The following is an 8,285-nucleotide window of genomic DNA, read 5'->3' as shown; positions in this document are numbered from 1 at the left end:
GGAAACAAGGTTTAATAGTAATATTTATCTAAATTTGTATTCTTTTTACCATTATTATATTTAAAATAATTGTATACATTTTAAATATAATAATACTTTATTGATAAAAAGAATACTATAGGACCTATTAGATAATTATATGAAACGGAACTCTGCGAATAAGCAAGTTTAAGGTGCAGAGCCCTTAATAGTAATAAAATATTTTGAGAATTAATTCTGAGAAACAATGATAGTCAAGATCATGCAAGAGACCTATATTAGGCCTATATCAGCATAATAAATTAGAATTTTCACTTGATTGACTTTGGAATTGTCAATCTAAAGTCATCTTATAGTCTTTGATTAATTGTTTTCAACCACATTATTGTAACCACACTAACCATACAAGACATGGGCCTGTAATTGCCTGGCGTTAATATTGACAACCGGTACACTAATGGAAAATCTAAAGTTCTTTTCCTAAACAATTTGAATGAAGCTTATCGCGCTAGCGTGTTCGTTTAATAAGTGTTTTGATTTGAAAGCATCACTAATCCTATAATCAGGTGAGGATATGCTTAATAAACTTTCTAATACCATGAACGAAGAAACAGAGACAAGAAGCTTGCGCAGTGGACAATTTATTCAGGTACGAATGATTGTTCTTAGCATAGTTAAAATGATGGTAATTTTCAGATATGCTTTACAAGCACAAGATGGCGCTATTTTAAGTATCTACTTCAAATAAGCAAATATTTATGCATAATTATAAAAAAATTATATTCATGATGATAAATTACCGTAATAACTAATCAAAAGGGACGAAGTTCTTATAATAGTTATGGATGTTTCTGTTGTTTGTGCGTTGCTTATTCGTGATAACTAATAACTTAAAAGGTTCGCTTTTTTGTCCTCATCTTTAAATACATTTATGTAGGCCTACAAGTTTAGCAAAAAGTTATCCTAATTCTATATTTTTTTTTAATAGGAAAAATAAGTACCTGTATATATACACACACGTCAATTCTAATTTATAATGAATGAGCAATAGAATGACATAGTAATGATGTACCGTCTAAAGTTTTAATATTGTAATTTATGACAAGTATAATAATTCACGATTCATATCTAATTAAAAGGGTCGTAGTTTTTTTTCTCTTTTGTGGTGCAAACACTACTTTTTATTCACATTCATATTATCTCATGTCATTACATAAAATCATATCATTTAACATATTTTTGTTAATTCTAAATGTCATTACAATTCATCAGTAACATATTTACATTTTTGAATTCCGTATTTCCTCCTTTTTCATTAATTTTCTTATATTTTTCTATAAACTTTCATTTTCATTTTTGTATTCATTTTAGAACTCGCATTATACAATTTATTTATATACATTATATAGGCCTATATAAGGTAAAACGAATAAAAATCATAAAAGGGTCGAAGTTCTTATAATATTTATGGATGTTTCTGCTGTTTGTGCATTGCTTATTTGTTACTGCTAGGCTGTAAGTAATAACTTAAAATGTTCTCTTTTTTATCCTCATTGTACATACATTTGCCTACATTTAAGTTTACCAAAAAAAGTTATCTAGGCCTATATTTTTTTTACAAAAATAAAAAGTTACATACCTGTATATACACGTCTATTTTAATTTTTAAATGAATGAGGAATGGAATGACATAGTAATGATGTACCGTCTAAAGTTTTAATATTTTAATTATTATTATCATATTCAAAATAGTATATACTTAAAGGGTTCGCTTTTTTGTCCTCTGCACATACATTTACCTAAGCCTATCATTTAAGTTTACAAAAAAGTTATCCTAATATTTTTAGAAAAAGACAAAAAGTTAAGTACCTGTATATATACAGACGTCTATTCTAATTTTATAATAAATGAGCAATAGAATGACATAGTAATGATGTACCGTCTAAAGTTTTAATATTGTAAGTTATGACAAGTATAAATGTTCCTAATTTGATTTGATTGATTTAAAGGACAACATGAGTGTGTGAAAATGACAATAAGGGCGGTGAAATAAAACCAAACAATAAGAATATGATGACATAAACATACACTAATCAACTTATTTTATGTAATTTTTATGTCAATAAAGTTTTATATCAGTTTTTAGTAGATTTCTGATATGTCCTTTCACACTGACCGACATTCAACTCTCTCTTTTTTTACAAAAACAACTCGATTTATCTACTTATTTTCGTTCTTCCTTCCTCCAACTTGACCGATATTAAATGTTGCATTTGCTATATAGTAATAGTTATCTTGTAAGATATATAGAATGGATCTATAGGTTCATGGTTATAGTACTTTGTAGTTCTTATTGTACTTTTAAGTAGAGTAGATATTTTGCCCGAACATTCAATTTTAATTAAGCTCTGTCTACACTATCAATTTGGTTTAACAAAAAAAGTGTGATGTTCATAAATATGGTAGTGATATTCTTAAATATGGTAGTAATATGACATCATCATGTCCATATATGGGCACATCACATTTTTGGCACATACAGTTTGATAGTGGAGACAGAGCTTTAGGTGGTACAATTTAAAAGGAGTGAATAATGTCTATCATATTAGATGGTTATTGCGACGCGTTGAACGCGTTTGCATTGAACGCGTTATGCAAATTCATCAGAATTCCGTACGAAAAAATTGTTTTCCAGGATTTGTAATTTTCCAAAAAAAAAAATAATAAAAATAAATTGTTGATGTAGTTTTCGACATAATATAAAAAGAGGATATCTGACGTAACTTGTCACCGAGATGAACACACCCTATTTTCATCGATATCGTGTCAAGCGACAATAAACATCCCTGCAGTTTCTTGGCTGGCGACATAACTTCTTCCCTTTTTCCAACTTCTAGGCCCAATGTTGTAAAACACCGTTGTAATGTGCACGATCGGGAACCATCAGGCACCATCCTTACATAAAAACATGGAGTAACAAAAACAACTAATACAATTTACCGTACAAAATGAAGACTATTTTTATTGATTAATTGATGGGGGGTGGGGGGATAGACCATTCATGATAAAAACGAATTAGTGTGGACAATATTTATTTTAGTAGGATGGACAATATCCGATTTGAGCTTATGAATCATATTGTAAAGGAAGTTATGTATAAGAAGCATAATTGGTATAAAGTGATATTAATGAGTTCGTGAACAGATAGAGGGGAATGGCACTAAAGGTTACTTTTAACACGTGCACTGTGTATAATGTTTCAATATATGTGTTTTAAGTAAAGTTCATATCAATTAAACTTCTTATTGTACATGCTTACAACATCTCTTCTTTTTATTCAAATAGCTTATCGTCGAGGATGTTCAACTTCTTGATGGATGACGTCACCATCATGATCACTCCACAATATATCTATATTTCTCCATTTGTATTTATTTGTTGCTTTCTGAGGAGAAAACAAATCTCTACAAACATACATTCAGATCATTCATTATTAAATCGTGGACAAAGGAAAGTGATTGATCAAATGACTTCAGTTGCGCTTACGCCCTTGCGCTGCGTCTCTAGTGGGGACCAATCATTCCGGGAGATGCGGTATCTCCGTATCTGTACATTAAACCTCTTTTTACTATGTCATTTTTGATGATATTATATAGGCCTACCCATGATTTCATTTCTTTCAATATGTGTACAATATGTGCCTAAATTTTAATTGTGTACATGAAATAATAACAAAGTTTTAACCTGTCAGTGTTCTGTATCGGCTCGTTTGAACATGCAATTTACGATGTACCTTTGTACCGGTTGAAGAGTTCACAGTAAAACACATCATGATGCAGACGATGAGATTGGAATTTACAAGCACTTTGGGACAAGACAATCTGTTGACAACCTCCCAAAACAGGGGTAACACCGTCGATCACGTGAGGGCCATTAACGAGGATGAGTCAGCCGATTGGTATTACAGAAGACCTGGTATTCCTCAAACCAGAAAATTGACCTCTTTATTTATAAGTATTGAAAAGGTGTTTATGTTTTAAATTGTATTACAAATTTGAAACCAAATATAAATGGTGGAAATAGTGGTTATACTAAAACAAATAGTGAGTCTCCCGTGAGACGCGGGAAGGTTTAAATCGTTACTGTACAGTCACGTGGGTATGAACATGACGTCATACAGTCACATGATTACATATAATACTTATAGTAAATAATTACAGCTTAATTAGATACTGACACTGCCTCGCTACCCGTATAAAATAGTTATTAAACCCTGCAATATTTATTGTTATGTTTATCTAACTTGTTTTAGTAAAATGGAATTTAAAATGAGTGTGTACATGCATGGTATGTTTTGATTTTCTTGTACTTAATGTAATGTACTTTCTATCTTTACTTTCTTTATGTACTTTCTATATATTGTACTCTCTATCTAAGTTCTATACAATCTTGTTATGTGTGTAGTAACATTGGTCTATAGTGACAGAGATTAAGATGACGAATTTTCCATTTTATACAAAATATCATGAAAAAAATGCAGGTCTATGTTTGATTTAAACATTATCACTTAAAAAAATATCTAACAAATAAATAGGAAAATTGCAACTTATTTTGATGAAGCTTATGAAAAAAGAAAAATTAATTTAGGGAAGAATGTTTTTAAATTAAAATAAAAAGAATCGCAGAGTAGAAAGGTAATTACAATTGTTTATTTGCAATTTCATATTATTAGTAGTATACTTATGAAACGCCATATGTGCCAAAATATTTATTATAAGTCAAAACACCGTCTATGCAATTAATTAATTTCTAACACTATTAAAATTAAATAACCACTGTGCAATAGTTGCTACTGTATTTTAAATTGTAAAAACTATTCATTCGAACAGTTGTCATGTTGCTACTATTCAAATTGTAAAAGTTATATATTTATGTTTTAACGAGAGGATCCCAACCGTCATAACGTTGTCAAAAGCGTTGACGTATAAGCTCCCTCACGAATTATGGCATACTTGAACTTATATTTGAAACTTTAGCAACATATTTGTCCATTTTAATTGTCTCGTTACTAATGGATTCCAGATAGGGACGACAACGGATGATCCTTGAGTCTCTCACCTAAGGCAAACGTTACAATTTAGACACTTAACGGACACTTTATACCCAATTAGAACAGCACGTTTAGGTAGTTGACAACGGGCCTTCTCGTGCTTGTTAGCCTGCCCAGGCGTAATGAGTCGCATCGTAAATGACAAGAAATATCAGCGCTAATATCCTAAAAGCACGTCCTCAACGAGACACAACGTGGCGGATTACGAGTTTATATTTTCGCGAGCAATTTCGCTAATACGCGCTAACGACTTACTTGACAGAATGCTTAAAAGTGTTCGGTGGAATGACTTGCCAACAACGCAAATGTACAAGATCCATACATTATCTCGCATTACTTTCTGCAAATCATTTCAAATCCACAAAGTTTGATGTGTTCTACAAACAATTAACGAAAGCGATTTAGTTTAATATCTTTAATAGGCCCTTACTTCGAAAATAGAAACTTGTATTTTTTTCTGTAAACACTGTTAATGTGTAAAATCCATTCATTTAACAATATGGCAAAGTGATATTAAATGGTAAAATGTTTATTCAACAAACACAGTAGGTCCTATAGTCATCAGTGTAATTACGGTGTTGATTTTTATAGACATGATATCAACCAAATAAGGAGGAGATTAAAAGGAAGTCTGCGTTTAATAAACATGGAACATCTTGAAATTATAATTCACTTTTTCCTAATACGTGACTTTTATTGCTATTGTTGTTAACATTCTCTAATTAAGACGTTTTCGCTGTCCATTGTTTATTGACTGCAACAATACTTGGTTAAGTAAATATATACAAGAGCAAGTGTGGAGAGAATATTTGTTTGTATAGACTTTGAAGAAGATGAAAAGACAATAGTATTGTTTTTCATTGCTCAAGAATATCTATTTATTTACTTACAAACAATTAAAAGGCAATCAACCATTCTTCAGGTCAATTGAATCTGTATCGCGACTGTTAATTACCCTCTGAATATGTAACTCATTAACGATTATTTGTGAGACAGTAAAGTACGGTACCGTAAGTAAACACTAGTGATGTGTCTATTTACCCGCATCGTTCATTCATTAAAACGACGCGGCTTGTGTCTGTCTAATGACCGTGATTACAATTACGGCGATATTAAAATTACCTTTAACAAGAGTTTACCGAGATCTTTCGGCACAACCGGTTATGTATACAATAAATCATACGCCATTTTCTATTGTGCGGAAATGATTTAATAAAAGTGTTGTTTCTGTCAAAATTGCGTTTTTACTTTAATTTCCTATCGACTTAAAATAAAGGATGTGTGGATGACTTTGATGCTCGGGCAACCGAGTGTATCGCCTGGGTGAGGGGGCTCAGAATGGCGTGCAAAGTAAATGGGTAAAGCAGCGAGAAAATGAACTTAAAATGATTGATGGCTTGGGTTGATATCAACACCAAATTCAATTCAAACGACATGCTTTTAAATGGTTTCCAGAGGTTTTAGGTTAGCTTATCAGGTGGAAGGAGCATTGTTAGCATGGAGAGGTTGTCAAGTTGAATGCATGGATATATTCACTAGAAATTATAAAGAAAGATGGGGGTTTTGAATTTGATAAATAATTAAATAAATATATTTAATTTAGAGAGAACATTTGGGGGAGACATAATGTTTATGCAGAGGTTTGTATGAGAGCGGAAAATGTCAATAGTTGGCCAACATTGCAAAATGTTCCACAGGCCCACTTCAGCCCCGGCATCTACTTTAAACCCAACCGCACACTGTCCGATCATCAGCACTTCATGTTTGTAGGCAACTTCGTACAATTAAATCCCGAATTCGGTCTTCACTCCAATATCAGAAATAATTGTTGAAATATTATTATAGCCTATAGTTTTTATCTAATCACTTAATATAATAAGTGGTAATATATATTGCCCTTACAAAGGATTTGCAAATTAAATTGGATGGCCTGTTTAAATGTCGTGTAACAATTTAGCCCTATTCAATGATCCATAAAACCACTCAATCAGTTAATTATAATATAGCAAATGAGATATAAAAGCTGCTGTTAGCGGTCTTAATTTAGTTAGTACTTTTACCTTCACGGAAACATGATTTATACACAATTAGTTCCATTATAAAAGAAATCTACACAGTTAATAATTAGAATATGACTTTAAAAGTTTAGGTCTATTATTACTACGGTTTATTATCGCACACGTTCTACAGTTTCCGAATTAATGTGTTTGTCGTCCTCTATAATAATTAATAACGAACTTTTGACCAATGACTGTCGTGAGAATTCTGACGTCATTTTTCGCGGCAGGCGAGAGAGACGGCGCGGAGAGAATGTTGTCTGCATGATGAAAAAGAGGATGTCAAAATACAAACAAACTACGATTAGGCCTAGGTCTAAGCTTAATAATTTTGTTAATTGTCACCGAAAAATGTCAGGTTATTATGAAGGGATTGTTGCATCGGTATTTTTACTTTTACTGTTCAATTTATATGTAGGCCTAGGCCTCTTATAGGCCTAGCTAGGGTAGGCTGTAGCTAGGCTAGACCGTCCTAGGCTAGCTAGGCTAGGTCCTATACAATAGGCCTAGGCTAGGTAGAGGCCTAGCCGGCCCATTGGCATTGAGGTATAATACCTTCATGGTAGGCCCTCCCCTATAGGCCTAGCTAGGCTACCGATGTATGCCTATTTTAGACTAGCCTACCTAGTAGCATAGCCTAGCTAGTAGGGCCATTCTATGATTCTGTCCCTTTTCTTTTAGCCTGGTGGTGGAGTCGAGTAGGAAAGCCTACCTAAAACCTCTAGCTAGCTAGGCCTAGCTAGCCTAGGCCTACTACTAGGCCTAGCTAGGCCGACCTATTCTATCCTAAGAACAGTGGTGTATGTGCTGTTCCTAATCGCCCCATTTTTTTTTTAGAAATTAAAATCACCCAGAAGGTGGTCATCATCTCAAACAAGTGATTCAAGTTCAAATTCAAGCTTACACAGTGATGTTGGGACAGATCAAGTGAGTAGGCACACTAGGCCCCTACCTAGTAGTAAGCCTACTGTCTAAACCTACAATAAATTGTATATGATGATGGAACTATACCTAGTTCTACTAGCTAGAGATCTAGGCCTAGTAGGCTTTATATTCTGAATAAACCATATTACAATACGTAGGCTAGTTTATTACTATTCTCCAATTACATTAGTGATAAAAACTAAAACTACTAACCT

Source organism: Antedon bifida, chromosome 3 (assembly GCF_963402885.1).
Source record: "Antedon bifida chromosome 3, ecAntBifi1.1, whole genome shotgun sequence".
Taxonomy (NCBI): Eukaryota; Metazoa; Echinodermata; class Crinoidea; order Comatulida; family Antedonidae; genus Antedon; species Antedon bifida.
Note: the sequence above shows the minus strand (reverse complement) of the source record.